Consider the following 20,544-nt stretch of genomic DNA (forward strand, 5'->3'; position numbering starts at 1 on the left):
CCTTTTTAGAGAGAGCACAGCAGCAAAACATAGAGAGGGTAAAATACACAAAAGAGAGAAAGACACAAGGGTTTGGATGTGAGTTTTACCTTTCTCCTTCCATGGCCATTGAAACCTGTTGAAGCAAGTGTCTCAACGATGTTTGGGGTTTCTTTCAACTAGATGTTTGGAAGATTTCATTGTGGTGGATTTAGGTTTGTAAAGTTCCTAAAGAGTTAACCTTGCATTTCTCCAAGTCTGTTGTGTAGACTCAAGTCGTACTATAAAGTTGAGTAAAAGACCATTGGAACTTTTTGTTTATAGTGGATTATTTGGGGCTTGACCTGTGGATGTAGGCTTAGCGCTGAACTGAGTAATTCTTGAGTTTGCATTGTGTAGGCCTTCGAAGTGTTTGATCATTTATCTTTTAGATTCCATATTGCATATCTTGCTAGCATAGGCTCAGTATTTGTTGTGTCTAACCTCCATTACCTTTGTGTTGGTAAATTCACACTTAGTTGACAATATTGAGGAAGACTTTGGTCTCGCCAAGAAGTTGGTAGTTTTTCCCAACAGTTAGGTGAACATGTCCAAGTCCAAATAAATTTCCCCTATCAGGTTTTTTTTTTTTTTTTTTTTTTTTTTTGGGGGGGGGGGGGGGGGGGGGGGGTAGAAAAGGGATTAAATTAAAACACCAAGCAGCAAAAGAAGGGTCAGGGCACAGCCTGTTACAGCACAAGCCACGGGCATCAGCCTCCCAAATATTAAAAAGGTCCACAAGGGGACTTGAAAAAACAGTAAAGTCTACAGGGAAGTCTGCACATTTGTTCGCTTCCCTGTAGACATTGTTGAATCTGGCCTGAGGAATCTGAGCAACCAACTGTCGGCAATTGTCCATAATAGAAGATACAATAGCGTTGGCTTTAGCATGCGAGGAGAGAGCATCAATAATAATTTTGGTGTCCATCCCAATTATGACTGCTTGAACATGGAATTGTAAGCATAAAACGAGTCCATCCCGAAGGGCCAAGAGCTCAGCCATAAAACTGCTAGCAGTCCCAATTTTCGTTGCAAAGCCAACTACCCAGTCACCATTCTCATCTTTGATTAAACCTCCCCTACCAGCCATACCGGGGTTCCCTAGGGATGATCCATCCGTATTAAGTTTGATCCATCCATTGCACGGCTTTTCCCAACGGATGCTCTTTATAATCATCCTCTTTTTGGCCAGAGCAATGCAAGCACAGTGGGTAAATTCAAAGGCCCGGTCTAAGATCTCTTTAGCAATGCTAGGATTCGAGTTTTTGTTTTTGAACAAGAATTGGTTCCTGCTTTTCCAAACCAACCAGATTGCAAACAAAAAAGCTTGAAACCACGGGATCTGACCTAAACCCTGATACCGCACAGAATTAGAATTAGCATTGGCGATGACCCTATCAGTTGATTATGTCAGGGACTGCCTTAACTTTACATTTTTCTCAAATGGAGTCAAGAGTTACAGATGATTCTGCTTCCCCACACAATTCCATATGTTCATTCTCAAATTCAAGACCTAGTAAGACATTTTAGAACGTCTTCTGGAAATGCCTTGCCAAGATCAGGAGGCACTGCCAACTCACACATTCCAGTCATTTCATACTCCTCCTAGACACTATGATGTTTATTGCAATAAACATCATAATGTGAGGAAGCCTTGAATTCAAAAGAAGATTGCCATGTCCAATGAGCCCATTGGAAATATCATAGAAACTAAAATTGGTGAACTTTAAGATGCAGCACAACTTGAATCTGCCTATTGGTAAAATTCACGCATCATTAGTGATTTCAGTTGGCATGCAAGTCAACTCATCCATATGCTGACTAATATGATCAGATTTTCACGGTGAGCAAGTGTCCGGTATTGGATGACAGAACTTCATCTTTGATAAATGCATATGGCCCATCCCATACAAGTTACAACCAATCTAACAAAAAGAAAAGCTTAGATCTTATAAAATGTAAATCAATAAAAAAAAATGAATTGAAGTGTTGAAACATTGCACAATAATGAATCTCAATCAGGAGTCAGCAACATGCATCACAATGGGACTCACCTCATACATGTCTAGTGAGGAACACAAACTAGTGGTTCTCAGGTGTGCAAATGTTGCCAACCCAGCCACACCATACTACCAATTTCCTAGTGGGTGAATATGTTAGCATTTCTCATGATAAAAAATAACCATATCCTAAGTATCTTACAAACCAAGATTCATTTGGGAACCACATTTTTGTTCTTTATTGGACATCTCCCAAAAACAAAACCCTCAATGATTCAAATGTAGGGATGCATTTACCAGAAATTGAAGAATAAAGGGAATATGCAATTCATGGGGCTGTAAACTTCTATCAAGAACAGCACAAAAACTTTTACAAACAATAATTTTCTTAATCTAACTTGCAAAAGTCACAGCATATACCAACCAATTAGTTGCAACTTTAGAAAGAAGGGCAGTGGTTAATATACATCACTCTTAAAAGTCTACAACACAAACCTTAGGTGTACAACTATGCATTTTAAGTAAAGAATCTCTGTATAGTACAGAAGATGAAAATGCCATGATAGAACTTATAATAAAAATGCCATGAAAGAGCAGTGGCAAAGGAAAAAAGCTCCACTAAGTGAGCAAGAATCAATAAAGGGGTTGATGAAAAAGAAAAAATAAAAAAGAGAACCAAAAAAGGATTCCAAAAAACAACTGAGCATCAGTCAAAGGTTCAGGAAGTGTACCAAAAGAAGATTGGCAGAATGGGAGACAACATGTGGATAATAGCTATATCTTTGTCAAGGTGTTCAATAAACATACTCTTAACTATTATATGTATATAAGAGAACTCTAAGAGAGATAGTATAATGTTTGGGTACAGATCTATTTTCACAAAAAGCTCTTCAGATGAATGGTAACCATAAAATTTCCTTGCTCAGACAAGGCTGCAACCACATACATGCTGTTGCTTTGAACCAGCATTACCTTTAAGCTGTAAGAGTTCAGACCAAAGCAAAAACATACAATTGATACCTACAGGATCAGCAATGAATTCCAAAAAGACCAATTACAAACAGCACGGAGGTTAGAACAAAACCTGTTGCAACCAAGCATACCTTCAAAGCTTTCTCAAGAGCAAGAGAAACAGCATGTGTGTATGCATCACCTATGCAAATTAAGAAGAAAAAGGATAAACTCAGAAATTTAAAATAGGAATCATATCTAAAGCATAGATAAAGCGGAAAACCAGACAACAAAAAGCACAGCACATTTTAACATTAGGACAGGCAAACTTAATTTCACATTAGGATGGAAGAGAATTATCACGTGCAAAATGAAATTAAGACATAAATATGAAATATAGCACAAATTCACAATATCAACTAAAAAAAAAACACTTGATCCTGACTAACTAGGACCAGCTACATAAATCCAATTTTTATTCCATTGGCTAAATTCAAAAAATGTTATCTACCATCCTAGTGTGGTTGAAGTGATACATCTGCCCACAGGGCACATATAAATAGGGTAAAACCTCCAAAAAAAATATGGGTAATTTAGTCAAGAATAATGATGTAGTAATAAAGAAAGAATGGAAGAGTAAATTTCAAACACTTTTCATATGCTTAACGTACTACTATTTGCTACACATGAATTATTGCTTTACATATCATGCGATTTCTGTTATTTCAAACTTTTTTTTCTTGATAATGTAGGGACCCTTTCTAAAGAAGAACCCTTTGGACTCACCTCTAGCACAATGCTGATTCACCACCAGAAAATGGAAAAGAAGATAATTTTTTAGAAATGTATTTTTCCACTGTGCGATTGAAAAGAGAGAAAAATGAAAGATGGATTTGGAATATACTCTAAGTCCCACCAAATTTCACTTCAAAGTGGGCGGGACTTAAATTTTGAGATTAAAGAAGAAAACGCATGTCCTAATTTTCCCTCCATTTTCTAAACATAACCAAAAGGAGAAAAATATAGCTTCATAAACTTTGATATGCCTACTTCAACTACTGTATTCAAGGAACACTGACGAATCCAAGCTCTTGATATCATTCAATAAGACGCCAGAAAAACAGGAATGATCTTACCCCATGGACGTGCAAGCAAGTCTTCTGACCAGAAGGTGTAGAAACATATATTCTTATAACAGGAACCTCACTCACTTTCCCACCTTCAAGAATTCAAGAGTCCACTTAGAGAAGCAAATTAGCACATATTGTACATTTCTATAAATACCATTTTCCAAGCTCTATGTTTGGTTCCTGGGAAAAATGAATAACTAAATTTTAAATTAAACATTTTTTCACCACAGCAAAGTGTGCAAGAGTCTTCAGGGGTTCTCAAATACTTTTTTTTAATTAAAAAAATTAAATAAAATTCTATTATACCTAGTATTATAAGCATTAGGAATTATTAAATTCTTCCCTACAATCTGTGCAGTTATAAATAGTTTAATATTACCCTTACCCAGTCCACACCATCTTTACTTTTTTCTCATAATCCTAAGTTCATAGACTTTTCCTTTTTTAAATGTTTCTGCTTTGACAATTTTAGAGGTATATACTAGAGAAACCAATTTTAATTTAACCCTAGACTAACATAGAATTAGTATGCTTGCTCTGCAAGTAAGTGCGGGGACAACAAGTTTAAACCTTTTTTTTCCATAACATCTCTAACAATAAGTATAAAATTCATCTTAAAAACAAAAAGGTAAAAATACAATTACACCACTAAAATTATAAAAATGAGCATTTGTAAAAAACACTACATGGAGTTGCTATGGGTTCAAAATGAGCATTTGTAAAAAAAAAAAAAATGCTCTGAAGAGTTGCTAATGCAAAACAACACCTTGAGTTTTAAAAATGCGAATTTTTTTTTTTTTAGTTCATAACAAAAGGGTGCAACACGAGGACTTCCTAGGAGGTCACCCTCCTAGTACTACTCTAAAAATGACACCGTTTTACATTTGTGACATTAGAAGTTCTTAACAGTTAACAATGGGCAGAAAAGAAGAACTAAAATGACAAAATTTCAACTTGGAGATTGTATTTTTGCCCAAAAAAAATGAATATTCATAATATATATAGATAGATATGGCAACTACTATGAAATCAAAATCAATATGTCAGATCCAAAGAACCCAAAATTGTGAAATGAGAGTGAAATTAGAGTACCTTGGAAGGTTCTATAAGAGTTATGAAGGCCATGGATAGGCGGAGCCATGTAGTGGTTGATGGTGAAGATCCTCACACTGAAGGCGTTTATATGACCCTGAATCTCTTTGAATTTACAGGAATGCCATGAGAACTTGCTTCCGGGAATGGAATAGAAGCCTAGGAGGAGGAAGGAAGGTTTTGAATTTGGGGGCTATCCAGGGAAAATTAAAATTTGTTTCTATTTGTTTGGTGCAAGTTAGAGAGACAGGCAGTTATGATATTAACTTGAAAGCTTCTCTGGCACACTATTGCAGAGTTGTAATCCCAGAGAATGTGTATATAACAATTTTGTCCACATTTCTTTTGTTAAATTCTCGATAGTCCACTGGTGGAATTTATTTTTAATAATAAATTACACTAACATCTTATGAGGTTTTAGGAAATGTTAAAAACCCCCTTCTATATTTGAAAATGACACTCTAACCTCCTCTTATTATTATTATTATTATTATATATATATATGGGATTATTATTCTTATTTTATTTCATCAAAAAAAAAAATTCTTATCATGTTGTCCATGGAGAGAATTGCTATTTACCCAAATGGTCTGAACTGTGTCACATGTTGTCCATGGAGGTTCAAACTTAAAACTTAACATATGCAAAGATTCTAACAATGGTCACGACTCTAGATTATCCCTTGTGGTTTACTTCCTTATTTGTAGATGTGATTTAGTGATTTGTATTATACTATGGTGATGGACATCAATGCAATATTAATAGTAGAGTATACGCGTTATTTATTGTACACTTAAATATAATTGTATCAATCACTATAATTATTTAATTAAACTCAATAAAACTTGTATTATTACACACATAGATAAAATTATTACAATCATTATAAATCTAGAGCAAATGCCTCTACTTGTCTTCATCTTCATAGATAAAATTTTCTGTCTCAGTACTTGCAAAGCAAAGTGGTATTAATTTCTTTATTGCTATCCATCACATGCATTAATAGAGTCCTAGAAAATAAATTGGGCACTTAAGTGGGTTCAGTACCTCAGTCTAACACTAATCAACTAAAACGGGCATATCATCCTTTTACTTTTCCTTCAAATTGGTTGTGGAAAAAGTGAAGTACGGCTTTTTTCTTTTGGTCTCATTCGAAGGATCATTAGTTCTGTGAGACAAAGAAGAGGTGGTAGAACTCTTCCTTCCCTTAACCCTCACCCCTAGTGTAAGCGGGATTCAATCTCAAGTCTAATGTGTGATGACTGATGACAAAAAACTTTATCGACTGAACTAGTGGAAACTCACTTTGATCTATATGATTTAAGTAGTTCTATTTCATGAACAACATCAAACTTCTAAGACTTAAAAGCTGGGATTGTCTCTTTTCCTACATTAACTGCCACAAGAAACAGCATGGTTACTTTTAGCGACAGCAAGCATGGAATGGATCAAATCAACCTAAAGGAAACTTATTAGCATCATGATCATTTTCCTAAAAGGTGATCACAGTATAAAGCCATTCGATATGATTCATAAAAACCAACAGTAATCAACCAATCAATAAATAAAATTCCATAAACCAAAAACCCACAAAAGCATTTCCACAGAACACTCAAAACCCAAATTTACAAAACCAAAGAAAACCTGAACTCCTTACCAAATCCATTTCTGCACAATTCAACATTCGCATAGACTAAACCAATGCTATTCATAATCCAAATGCTCACTTAGTCAATAATAACCTTATCATTCAAATAATTTCTTCAAACATAACACACACAAAAATCATTTTCAAACCAAACACCAAAAAAATTTCAAAATTTCATATTCCAAACAAAAACATTTGTACCCACAAACCTCAAAATATCGAACCGGTCCTTCCCAAAATTGATGCACGCCGTGTGCACTGCCTTGAAATCCTTAAAATCAATCCCCAAATCCTCATCTTCAACTGCAACCGTCTCCGAAGCGTCGTGGCCGAGCTCTTTAACCATTCTGTCCTCATCCTTCCTCCTATGATCAAAGTAATTCTGCCCCACCAACCTCTCCATGAGCTCAATCCACTCAGGCCATGGATGCACCACCTCCACCACCATCCCCTACTTCTTCTTCACCTTCTCATTCGCAATCTCCAATCCCAAATCGGCATTACCACTGCTGCTATCAATCCCCAACCCTAGTTGCGATTGGGGATGAGGTGGGTGGTCAACTTGGGGGTTTCTGGATTGGCGCCAAGCGCGGATGCGTTGGAGGGTTTGGTCCTTTTGGGAGAGGAGGGACTGCTGCTGTTTTTCGATGGTGTCGATTTGGTCGAAGACGAAGCTGAGGCGGGCGGAGAGAGAGGAGGGTTTTGGAGGAGAAGGAGGGTCTGAAGAAGAAGAAGAAGAAAAGGGTTTAAGGAGAGAGAAAGGGAGAGGGGGTTTGGGGTTTTGGGAGGAGAGAGAAAGGCGTCTTAGGAGAAGGAGAGAAAATGGGGTTTGTGCCATTTGAGAGTGAGAAAGAGAAGAAATGGGGGTTTAAGGGGTTTTTAGAGGTAAAGAGTGTTAAATCTTAAAACCCTCTGCATGAATGAGAAAGAGGGAAGTGATACTGATGACCGAAAAATGAGGTAAAAGCTTAAACCCTGTGGCTGTGGAGAGAAATGATATTCTGTATAACATGTGTATGAGATATCTCACCTCTATATAACCATAACCCAAAAAGATAAAATTAAAAAAAAAATAGAAAACCTTGACACTTTGTTTGGTTGGAAATGAGGGAAAAGAAAGGATTGCTTCTCTTGTATGTGTTTGGAAATAGGGAAGGAAAGACAAAATAAAAAAGAAGAATCACTTTGTTTGGTTTGCAAGGAAGAGAAATGAAAAGAAAAATATTTGTTATTTATTTATTTATTTAACTTTTTATACCCTTATGAAGTAAAAATAGGAATACAAACTAATGGAGAATTTTTTAATTTTCAAGCACTTCTAAGTCAAACTTTGTTGCTGCAATTTTTTATAAAAAAAAAAAATTGTGTTTCTCTCAATTTTTGCCCAAATTAAGCAGAAATGAGAAACTAAAGTGTGGGCCCAAGTGATTCAATTTCTTCCTTATTTTTCTTCTCTCTTGCTAGCAAAACAAAGGAAATGTTACTCTTTCCTTCATTTATCTTCTCTTCCCTCCTATTCCCCATTTTCCAAACAAAGTGTAAAAACTTCTAAGGGGATGATTGGGGTAACAAGAGTTTTTAGAGTAAATATGTCATAAAATGTTTAAAATTATATCCATCTATTTTGAAATAAATGGCTGAATTTTGCCCAGTTAATAATTTAAAGAAATATTAAAGTGGTGATAATTAATATTTCTTTGAATTTTGATTATAAGGTAGATACTAATCCACTTATTTCAATACGTAATGTATAAGATTTTAATTGCCATACTAGAGTTACTATAAGAATTTTAGAGAATGATAGTTTCTCTCCAAATCCTTCAAACTCCCCCCCCCCTCCCATTTTTATTGGATGTGAATTTTGGCAAATCCATCAATAGCTATATCATCAATCAAATGTTTAAATTTCAAGTTTTTTAGTCTTAAATTGTGCATAAAAACAACGTTTATTTATCAAATAATAATTAATATCTAATTTGAACAAAATTTGACATGTATGTTAAAAACATAAAGAACATATAATCAAATAGCTAGATTTTCAATATATATAATCATGTTAATTTTTTTTTTTAGTTTGGACTCGAGAGAAACTTTGTCCTTTATAGAATCTTAATATGTATTACAACATCTTGTCATATAATGGTATTGGTAGTTTGGTACTTATGCGCACTCATGTGAGATTGTGAGAGAATTGTGTAGAATAATTTGTCCTACATACCCACTAAAATTCATTTCTCCTCCATCTACACCCAATTCCAAAGGGGTGATATCTCATTCAATTGTCATATTTCTTCTAGATTAAGTGAGATTCACTGGTGTGTATCACACATCTTGATGTTGAGAGGAATGTTGGATTTAATAATTTAATAATTTTCATTCTTTATCCCAGTTCTATTTTTTAAATTATAAATGCTTATATATATAAAAGCCTAGATGTAATTTTTTGTGTATATATTTCTAAGAGCCTTTTACTTGTTGACCAAGATGATAAATGATTCCAATTTCCAACTCATAAATGTCTTATATTCAAGAATAATCAACTGAGTGTTCATGTTAAGCTTAACTGACATTTTAGTCAATTTAAAATTTGAAGGTTTTGGTTCCTTTCTAACAAGAATAATGAATTTAATTTTGGGTCTCAAATTTTATCAAGGCTAGGCTGGTTTGTGCTAAGAGAGAGAGAGACCTACATGAACAGAGCTTAAACCATCTCCAGGGCCATACTAGACAAGCTAAATGATAGGGCTTCATGGCATACTTGTTTTTCTACCCACACTTTCTTTCTAATGATTGTTGTGTTCACTCTGAAATACTTTACCATTCAGCCCAAAAATACCCATGAACCGCTTGAAAATAAAAATGCAAACTACTACATAAATATCATCAAAACTACAAAAATGAGTCATCTTGAAAAAATATTTTTTATAAAACTAATCATTTTTCTATGTTTTGGTAGTAACCTTAAATAAGTCAAAAATAATCTCCTCCTTTTTCTTATTTAGTTATACTTTTTCTGTTTATCAATGATAGTTTTCTTTTCACTTTTTTTTTTTTTTATCTTTTTTTTTTTTAACTATCAAATGCTGAAAAATGCCAAAAACCATCTTCACACAATTTTCCAATGAAACAAACGGAGCATAAAATACATTGGACATCAGACTTCTTTGTTGCTATATATAAGTACAAACAAACAGTGCATAAGTATTGTGGGTTAGTAGCATTGACCACTTTCTTGTATGAGCAAGGCACGGTGTTAACATCACAGCAAAATAGAGGATTACATTGGGCATCAGACTTCTTTGTTGCTATATACAACATATGATTAATCACCTAAAAAACACAAAATACAACTTACAACACAGGACTAAGTAAAGAAGAAGGTATGAACAAGTACAACAGTAACCTCATTCAAACAATGGAGAAAAGTGCGGAGTGGAGAATATTGAAGAAGGAAAATCCTTCTTTTCAATTCCCAACATCGAAGCACATGTTGGAATGACTAGTGCTCAAAACCACTCAACCATACATTTCGGGTAGAAACCTTTATCGGCAGCAATGGAAGAAAGACTTTGTAGTTCTTTCTGAACTTTCTGCCTCTCATAAAACACTGTGCATGCTAGTGAAGTGCACTTGACTCCACTTTCCACAACCCAGTCACCGCCTCCACAATGTTGACAAATAGCAGCAAGGTGTTGCATCTCTTTCTCCAATTTTGAAGTTCTTCCAATCACAACTGCTGCAACAGAAGCTCCCTTTCGCAAACATTGATTGCAAATATGGGCTGATGCCTGGACCAACTCACCACAAAGTATACAATGTTTTGAGAGATAGTAATAATCAATTCTGGTTCGTTGTGCATTTGGAGCAAAGAAGGGGTGTTTAGCAAAGTCTTCCCTGACTGGATGGGGCATCTCTATAAACCACTGGTTCAAGTCAGCTCCAACAAGTCCAAATACCCGCTGCAAAGCAGGGATTATTTGTTTGTTGATGTAATATAAATCATTTAATCTAAAGGGGGAATCCATTGCCAAAAGTTCCAATGGATCCACAACCATATCAATGAGGTGGGCCCCTGGCTCCCCATGGATTACAACATATGGTATTCGCTCTGCATAGCGTGGTTCTGCCCTTGGATCAGCTCTCATCGCTTTAGTGGCCACAATTGCTGCTAGTGGGAGAGATGAAGAGCTCCTTGTATAGTAGGTACCTAATCGAACCTCCTTTGTAAAAACAAAATCCTGAAGAGAAACCCTGCCAGATAGAATCCGGGTCCATTGGCGCTGCAAATATGCTTTAAGTTCAGAAGTGTTCTGATGTTCAAAAAAGAGTCTCAACGACTTCTCCAGTGTCTTGGAAACAGCTCCACATGTATCCCTGCGTACTATCTCAATGCCTTTAATTAGCATCAAATACAAGTTCAGACTGTTCTGGGCTCTCATAACTGTAACCAACATAGCGTTTCTTAGTAAGGAGGAAGCATGGATGATATAATTTCTCCATTTTCAAAGTGACTGGGTTTGGATTCATAGCAGTGATTGCAGAGACAATCTCATTCCCAATTCGAAAAGACTCTTTGACCGTGCATCCTTTGAGGAGGACAAACAAGCTGTCAGTATCACCATAAATAACTTTAGCTTTCCACTTATCATGTGCATTCACAAATGAAATTGCCTTTTCAAGAGTACTACGGCCACATTGAACAATATTGTCTGCAAGCTCTGCATAAGGCATGCGACCACTAAATCCAGCAGCTGTATAGCCATATGTTACATTTGCTATCAGCTTCAAAGCAAGCTGTCTTGCATTAAAAATTCGGTGAAGAATTTTTTGCGAGGGGGACAATCTTTTCATAGCTTGTTTCACCATTATTCTAGTTGATAATATTTCCTCTAATAAACGGGGCATTATGCCTTTACGGACCTTTGAAGATACATACATAACACCATTTGGAGTAAGTAATATCTCATTTTTCACTCACTTTAGAACAGGAGGATCTAGTGAAAATGAACTAACCCCAAGTGTATTTGCCTTTGAAGAAGCAACTTTTCCAAGGCATGTAGAAAAGTAAAGATTGTATGCAATTATCATCGAAGGATAGTGAGACTGAAAATCAAGAACAACAACCGGATCTGCATAAAATCCAGACTCTGGTTCCATCACAAGTGGTAGGCATTCCATTGTGGGTTGAGAAGCAACCCGTTGACTTCTTGGGGATATAGCAAGATAATTTTGTGTATGTGCCAATCTCAGAAACATGGATTCAATGCGGTTTTGTGAACCTCGAGAGAGAACTGAGAAAAAGTCAATGCCAAACACACGAGCAAGTTTTGATGTTCGATTTATCTGCAAAAACACATATCAAGATAATTCGAGCAGGAACTTACAATTAAAAAAAGAAAACCCATTAAATTCAGAACTAAGAATATCAGAAAGACTTTGGTCAACACAATAGAAGCTCTAACCAGGCTAGGACACGACAAATACACCTCTACCAAGACAACAACGCATGACTCAACCGACAAAGTTTGGTATCCTACCATATCAAGTTGGTTCATTATCTCAAGGTTCAATCTTGCTCTTTCTATAAAATACTCTATACATCTAAATCTTCCTCGTCCAGGACCACAAGAAAACCATTTTGTCAGTACTTTGTGACAAAATGAAGGAATTTTTCGCCTCAGCACAGCTTCGGCTACTGCTTCAACTGTGTACATATTAAGCTTAACTTCACCACGCATCAATCGCCATACATTCAAGACAATTCTACCACCAACATGAACACCACTAGCATGAGTTCGACCCCATTCATCCTCAATAATGGCATCTTCTAGTATGATAGGATCAGTATTTAACCGTTCAGGAATTAAGTTATCAAAAATTCCTTTCTCAGGAATATCTAAATCTCTAGCAGCTATCTTGGTTTCAGATGGTGTTTGAGATATGTTATTGAGTAAACCTATACCTAGATGTGAAGCCCTTTCTGCCAAAAAACGAAGAGAACCACCTTGAATATCCCAACGCATTATTATATCTGGGTCAGATGAACAGACAATCTTCATAAAGTGACTCAATAAGTACTTCTCCTCAGTGAAAACCAACATCTTGCAGGCAGATATTCCATCTAGAGTCCTGCAAATAAACCAAGATTATAAAAAGCAACTAGGAAATAGCCATCTTCCATAAAATATAAAATAATGAAGGCATCAAACAATGTTTATGGCATAGGCCACAAAGTAGCCCAAACCAACTGTAACATTCCAAGAGGCAGCAACATACATAGTCAGGTGCACAACACAACATTTAAACAAGTTATTCCAATTTTATGCTATAAAATGTAATGAATATAAGGAAAAAAATGTGTAAGAATAGTCCACCTAAATTTAACTCAAAAACCAAAAGCGATCAACTAGTAAAAATTACAAGCGTGTACACACACATAGTACCATCCATGTTATTTAAGGAACATTCAAGCAAGGTGGTACATAAGAAAGTAACAATAGCTGTGACAGCTGTATGAGTTCTCCTCATTCTAATTAATTGCCCCCTTTTCCGCTTCTTTTACAGATGGATAATAATTTTATTAGGCCAGAGAAAAAGAATTAAAAGGAGTGGAAGGAAAAAAGATCTTCATCAAAGTAATAGGACGGAAGATACAAAACGGAAGCAGCCCCCTAGCCTTCAAATTAAAGAGAAGCAACAAACAAAACACACTTTGTTGTGGTGCTAGAAGTTATCTTCTTATCTTATTCCAACATTAAAAAAATAATAATAATAACAATCTTCTTTCCCCATATTTCAGTCCATTGCAATAAACATGAAGATGTTTGGCTAAAATGCACCAACCCCCAATATTTACGGAAAACTTTTATTTTTCTCAAGGGTATGGGCATGGGTATTACCCTTAGGTGCCCTTAGTGGCCATGTGACATTCACATGGTCACCCCCCATTCTCAATTTGACTTGAGAGTAACAAAATAAAAACCTCTATTTGCACCTCAGTCAGCTTTTGGGTAAAATTGACTGAAAATTTAGTTCAGTGGGCTTAATTTTATTCTTTAACTATTAAGTTAGCTATACACCCAGTATACTGTAAACCCAGGATCTTACCCTTCACCCATTCTTACATGAGAAGGAAGTGACATTGAGCTAGAGTTCATTGGCACTAGTGAAAATTTGAGGGCTATAAATGCATTTTAATCAAAAGGTTTGTTACTATTCCATTCTCTTATGTTCACATTTCCAGCACAATAAATAGAACATATGAGTGGATTTTTCAACTTGCAAACCAGACCTATCAACAAATGTCCACATTACAAAAATTTAAAACATCAAGTCACACTCAACACCAAAAGAACAAAGGACAGAAAAATTACATGAAATCTCGATTTGATTATCAGCAACCATACCTCTTAAAAGCTTCAGTTTTACTACGCAAAAGCACATAAACTTCAGGAATGGAATCCGTATCATTCTAAATAGCGAGAGCTATGACATTGACGGCATCAAATCGAGGATCAGGTCTGAGATCTCCTCTAGATTCTGCTCGAACCCATTCCCATTATAAAATTGTAAGGGAAAATTTATAGAAAAATGATTTTATCCAAAAGTAAAAACAAGCATAAATAAAGTTCTAATTATCTGGTTATAGAAAGCAACAAAAGTGGGAAAAAATGATTCTTAATCATATGAATGAACACACAATTTAAGTCTCAATATATACCAACACATACCACAATGGATTCATAATCCAATACATTTCCTAAGGAAAGAGAGAGACCATGACTAATTTTTCACGTAGATATTGAAAGTTTCCTTACTCCAGTGATACACACAAGTTATACCAATTAAAAAAAAAAAAAATCTAATTCATAAATTTTTGACAATACATAATTTGGTGTCTGTTTGGGAACAACTTATCTAGCTTTTTTCTGAATTTTTTTTGCTAAAAGTGTGAAAAGTATACTTGTATTTCAAAAAAGTGAGAAAAAGTAAGATTTTAAAAAAGCTAAACTTGATAAAACTACAAATTTTTTTTTGATAGGTAAGAAGACTTTTATTGAAAAAATTGAATATCATGTTCACGATGGTGAGCACTCTGAATAAGAAATAGATACAATATAATCAAGAACTTAAGGAAATATAGACTAAAAAATCAGATAAAGAAATACAATTCGTACACCCCCAAATACAAGCCCAAAGAAACAGAGTACCAAAGAGTAGAGATTTTAGATGATCTAATGTTCTCTCATTGTCTTCAAAAGTGCGGGTATTGCGTTCCTGCCAAACTAACCACATTAAATTTGAAACTACAAATTTAAAATCAGAGGTAGTGAATTCATCACTAAACAACTTCAGAAGGAAAATGAAATGTACTATTATAGTGCTGAAAAAGGCCAAGAGCCAAAGCTTTTCTCTCTAACTCTCCCTGATCTTGAAATACTATCAAGTTGACTTGACAGTATTGATGTTGGCAAAGGTAAGATGGTGCTATAATTTCGTACCAAAACTAAACTGATTTAGGATAATGTCATATTATTGTCTGAATGACCAATTTCCAAGTGCTAAGAGCATGAGAAAGTATGAGCTCCCTACTTAAAAAGAACAACCTTCAAATGCAAAGTATATCATAATCGAATTGTAAATATTTATGTGTACAGAAATATGGAATAGTATTTTGAATAATCATGTAAAACATTAAGCATACAAACCGATGAGAATGTTCACCAAAAAACATAAAACAAAAAAAGCCATGGGAATTTAGGTTTGAGATAACATATCTTTTGAATATAATTTAGAAACGTACATCTAGTTTTGCAAAAATATCAAACATAAAAATTATAATAAAAAAAGTAGTCCAATACCTCTATACTTAACAATGTCAATTGTTGTCCACCACCAACGCTTGCAGGGTCCTGAAACCCACTTTGACTAAGAGGAGTAGGCTTTGATTTCCCATCTGGTCCTGAAATCTGAGACATGTCATGCGAGGAATCAGAGCATGATTTTTCTTTTGCAATACCTCCTCCACCCTGGATTATTGTCGTCACCCCATCACCAACTGTACTCCTTTCTGCATTAAGGTTTCTGGGGTTTTCATGATACAAACGATCCAAAATAGGCTCCACATGAGATCCAGAACCAGATTCAGGCATATCCTTGTCGGAACAATCAAGGAAAAAGCTTTGTGCCTTCTCACAATCATCAGGCAAAGAACTTTGAGAGCCAATCAAACTGCTAGCTGAACCAGCAAAGTGTCATAGAATTGATAATAAGTTTTTCATTTGCAAATGCAGATGTTATTCTTCCCACAAATTAACACGAGTAGCTTGCAAACATCCACCATAAAATATAACTTGAGTTACAATATCTTCCTAAAGTTTAAATTGAGCAAGCAACCCCCTAATCTCACTCAAACTTCGAAAAGCGCCTTACAATTCCATTTATCATCGAATTAAGAGCAATTTAATGAACCTGAGAAAGAGAAAAAGCTGAAGAGAGCTTTGGTTGTATCTCGTATCTTTTTTTTTTCTTTTTTTTTTGTGAGGGAGGGGAGGGGTTGATACATTTCTTCAATAATCTGCTCCTACTTTGATGACAATTATAACAACAACTGGCTATTTGGAATTTTGAGTGATGTTAGGAGGTTGGTTGCTGGATTCTAAATTTTAGGGAGGACAAATGAAACTCAAGATGATAGTTTAGTAATCATAGAAATTACACAAATAATACTAAAGTAAATTACCTTTCATTGAGTAGGGATGCCCATGACAAATTGATCAGAATCAGAGCCACTAATTCTAGCATGACTGTATACAACTTCTTTCACTTCTCGACAGTTTCCCTCAAAGAAAGGGGAAAGATCGTCCATAACTGTTCCTATTAAAAATATATATAAGTTGGTCAGATATACTATAAAACATGCACTACAAGATGAGGTAAATCACCATCAACCCCCTCCCCCCTCCAAAAAAAAAGAACATAATTAAGTCGTGTTTATAGAAACAAAATGAACAAATGGAGCTTTGTTCTAAACCTAAGGACCAATAAAAAAAAAATTGGAGATATTGCATGCTATCAAGAAACTTTGCAACCTGATGATCCATCAAAATTATTGAGTAAACCAATTCCGAGATGTGAAGCTCTTTCTGCCAAAAAACCAAGAGAACCACCTTGAATATCCCAACCCATTATAATATCTGGGTCAGATGAGCAGACAATCTTCATAAATTGACTACATAAGTACTTCTCAGAGAAAACCAACATCTTGCAGTCAGATATTCCATCTAGAAATCCTGTAAATATATGACGATTATGAAAAGTGATTAAAAATAGTGATCTTCCATAAAAAGAAAACAATGAATGCATAAAACAATGTTTATGACAAAGGCCACGAAGTAGTCCAAACCAACTGTAACATTCCAGGAGGCAGCAACATACATAGTCAGGTGTAGATCACAACATTTAAATAGGTCATTCCATTTTTATGTTGTAAAATGTTATGATATAAGGAAAAAAGTGTAAAAATAGCCCAACAAAATTTAACTGACAAGGTAATTTCCAGATGATCTAATTGGTCAAAATAAATAAAAACCAAAAGCGACCAACTAGTAAAAATCACAAGCATACACACACATGGTACGATGAATGTTGAGGAACATTCAAGCAGGGTGAGTGATACATTAGAAAGTAACATTAGCTGTATGGTTTCCCCTCATTCTTATTTATTGCTCACTTTTCCCCTCCTTTTACAAATAGTTAATACTTTTACTAGGCCAAGGAAAAAAGAATTAAAAAGAGAGGAAGGAAAATAGATCTTCATGAAAAGGAATAGGAGGGAAGATACCAGGCAGTAGATGTTTTCTTCTTTCCCAATAATTCTGTCCATTGCAATTAAACATGAAGACACCAACACCCATCCAACTTTTACCAAAATTTAGGGAAACATTTTATTTTTTTCAGGGTCATGAGTATGGGTATTACCCCTTAGTGGCCATGTGACATTCACATGGTCACCTCCCATTCTTAATTTGACTTGAGGGTAACGAAATAAAAGTCACTATTTGCACCAAAGTCAGTTTATGGGTAAAAATGACTGAAAAATTAGTTAAGTGGACTTTACTTCAATTGTATTTAATTTTTAATTGGTAAGTTACTTATACACTATGTTGTAAACTCACGATGTCACCCTTCACCCATCTTACATGAGAAGGGAGTGCCATTGAGCTAGAGTTCACTGGCACTAGTGAAAGGTCAAAAGCCATAAATAAATGCATTTTAATTAAAAGATTTAGTTATTCCATTCTCTTACATTCACATTTCCAGCACATATGAAGCATAGAACATATTAGTTAATTTTTCACTTCCAGATCCATCAACAATTGCCCGCATTACAAAAAATTTAGAACATCAACTCACTCACCACAAAACAAGCAGTGGAAGGAAAAATTACATGAAATCCTGATTTGATTATCATCAACCATACCTTTAAAAGCTTCAATTTTACTACACAAAAGCACATAAACTTTAGGAATGGAATCCTTATCATTTTGGCATTGATGGCATCAAATCAAGGAATAGGTTTGAGATCTCCTCTAGATTTTGCTTGAGCCTATTTCCATTATAAGATTGTTAGAGATAATTTATAGACAGATCATTTGATCCAAGAGCAATGACAAGCAGAAAAAAAGTTCTAATTATGCGGTTCTAGAAAGCAACAAAAGTGGGAGGAAATTATTCTTAATCATATGAATGAGCACTAATTTTCTTCTACAATATAAGTCTCAGTATACCAAGACACACCACAATGGATTTATAATCCAATACATTTCCCAAGGAAAGAGAAAGACCATGAATAATTTTTTAAATAGGCATTGAAAATTTCCTTACTCCGGTGATACACATAAGTGAAAAAAAAGAAAAAGAAACTAATACATTAATATTTGACAATGCATAATTTGATAAGAAACTACTGGTTTAAACTTATAGGAAGTGAATTCATCACCAAACAACTTCAAAAGGAAGGAAATGTTCAATCATATTCCTAGAAAAGACCAAGAGGCCAAAGCTTTTCTCTTTAACTCTCCCTGATCATGAAATACTATCAAGTTGATTTGACACTTGATGTTGGCAAAGGTAAGATGGTGCTATATTTTCATACCATAACTAAATTGATTCAGGATAATTTCAAATACTTATCGTCTGAATGACCAAATTTCCAAGTGCTAAGCATGAGAAAGTATGAATTCCCTACTTAAAAAGAACAGCCTTCAAATGCAAAGTATATCACAATTGTATTATATCACAATTATATCAGCAATATAGAAGAGTATTTTGAATAATCATGAAAAACTTTAAGCATGCAAACCCATGGGAATGTTCTAAAAAAAAAAAACCAGGGGAATTTAGGTTTGAGATAACATATATTTTGAAAATAATTTAGAAAAGCACATCTAGTTTTGCAAAAAAAAAAAAAAAAAGTCTGATGCCTTTATACTTAACAGTGTCAATTGTTGTCCACCACCAATGCTTGCAGGGTCCTGAAATCTGAGACATTAGAGCGTGATTTTTCTCTTGCAATACCTCCTCCACACTGCATTATCATTGTCATCCCATCACCAAATGCACTCTTTTCCACATTAAGGTTTTTGGGGTTTTCATGATACAAATGCTCCAAAATAGGATTCGCACAAGATCCAGAACTAGATTCGGGCATATCCTTCTTGGAATCATTAGGGAAAAAGCTTCGTGTCTTCTCACAATTATCAGGCAAAGAACTTTGTGAATCAATCAAACTTCTAGCTGAACCAGCAAAGTGTCACAGAATAGATAAGAAGTTTCTCATTTGCAAATGCAGAAGTAATGCTTCCCATAAAAGAGCATGGGTAGCTTGCAAACATTCACCCTAAAGTTACAATATTTTCCTAAAGTTTAGAACTGAGCAAGCAATCCCCTACTCTCACCCAAACTTCGGAAAGCGCCTTATCATTCCAAAAATCATTGAATTAATAGCAAATCAATGAACCCAAAGGAGAAACAAAAGCTGAAGGGTGAAGAGATCTTTGGTTGTATCTTCTTCATTTTTCTTACCCCAGGGGGGTTGCACTGTATAATAATTTGCCCCTACTTTGATGGAAATTAGAACATAAACTGGCTATTTGGACTTTTGAGTGATGTCAAGATGTTGGTTGCTCAATTCTAGACTTTACGGGCGACATATGAAACTCATAAGATAGTTTAGAAATCATATAAATCACACAAATAATACTACCTTCAAAAGCTATGGCTTCACTGATGCTACATTGTTACCTCGAGAAGCATCTGAAAATCCAAAACCAAAAGGTTAAATCATTGGAAATTTTTAAAAATAAATAATAGGAAGCGAATACAATTAATTAATGTCTTAAACAGAATTTTTTTTTAAAAATTAATTAATCTACTAGTTCTAGATAACCTTTGTCATCACAGGATAGCCATCTGTATACAGGTGATAATACCGGTGTTAAGAGGTACAAGTAAGAGCCATCATTTTGACAGTGAGTAAGGTTGCCCAAGACAAATTGATCAGAATCAGAGCCACTAATTCTAGTGTGACTGTCCATAACTTTCGCTTCTTTGGACAGTTACCCTCAAAGAAAGGGAGAATATCATCAAAAATTGTCCCTAATAAGAAAAAGATATAAGTCGGTCAGACATATTATAAAAAATG

The 20,544-nt window shown here is 35.0% G+C and overlaps 1 long non-coding RNA gene and 1 pseudogene across 1 annotated transcript; both read right to left on the reverse strand.

Annotated features, from left to right (window-relative positions):
* Positions 1 to 646: 646 nt before the first annotated feature.
* Positions 647 to 17,278, reverse strand: LOC142628462 (DNA polymerase zeta catalytic subunit-like; annotated as a pseudogene).
* A 2,051-nt stretch (positions 17,279 to 19,329) lies between these two features.
* LOC142626868 (uncharacterized) lies at positions 19,330 to 20,502 on the reverse strand. The gene is made up of 3 exons (XR_012842678.1): positions 20,290 to 20,502; positions 20,107 to 20,156; positions 19,330 to 19,637 (listed from the first exon to the last, which is right to left on the reverse strand). It is a non-coding gene; the product is annotated as an uncharacterized LOC142626868 (long non-coding RNA).
* Between the last annotated feature and the right edge of the window lie 42 nt (positions 20,503 to 20,544).

The sequence above is a fragment of the Castanea sativa genome, chromosome 3, assembly GCF_040712315.1.
Source record: "Castanea sativa cultivar Marrone di Chiusa Pesio chromosome 3, ASM4071231v1".
Lineage (NCBI taxonomy): Eukaryota > Viridiplantae > Streptophyta > Magnoliopsida > Fagales > Fagaceae > Castanea > Castanea sativa.